The sequence below is a fragment of the Trichechus manatus genome, unplaced genomic scaffold, assembly GCF_000243295.1.
Source record: "Trichechus manatus latirostris isolate Lorelei unplaced genomic scaffold, TriManLat1.0 scaffold00086, whole genome shotgun sequence".
Taxonomy (NCBI): domain Eukaryota; kingdom Metazoa; phylum Chordata; class Mammalia; order Sirenia; family Trichechidae; genus Trichechus; species Trichechus manatus.
Window position 1 is genome coordinate 2,215,943 of NW_004444022.1, and position 478 is coordinate 2,216,420.

Consider the following 478-nt stretch of genomic DNA (forward strand, 5'->3'; position numbering starts at 1 on the left):
GGAGACTTCAACACACCACTGTCGAAAAAGGACAGAACATTTAGAAAGAAACTCAGCAAAGATACAGAAGACCTAAAGGGCACATTCAGCCTACTTGACCTCATAGACATATATAGAACACTCCACCCAACAGCTGCAAAGCACACATTCTTTTCCAATGCACATAGAATGTTCTCCAGAATAGACCACATCTTAGGCCACAAAGCAACCCTCAACAAAATCCAAAATGTTGAGATAATACAAACTATCTTCTCTGACCACAACACCATCAAGGTAGAAATTAAGAACAGAAAGAGCAAGGGAAAAAAATCAATTACGTGGAAACTGAATAACACCCTGCTTACAAACCACTGGGTAATAGAATAAATCAGAGATGGAATCAAAAAATTCCTAGAATCAAGTGAGAATGAAAACACATCATACCAAAACCTTTGGGACACAGCAAAGGCAGTCCTCAGAGGACAATTTATAGCAATAG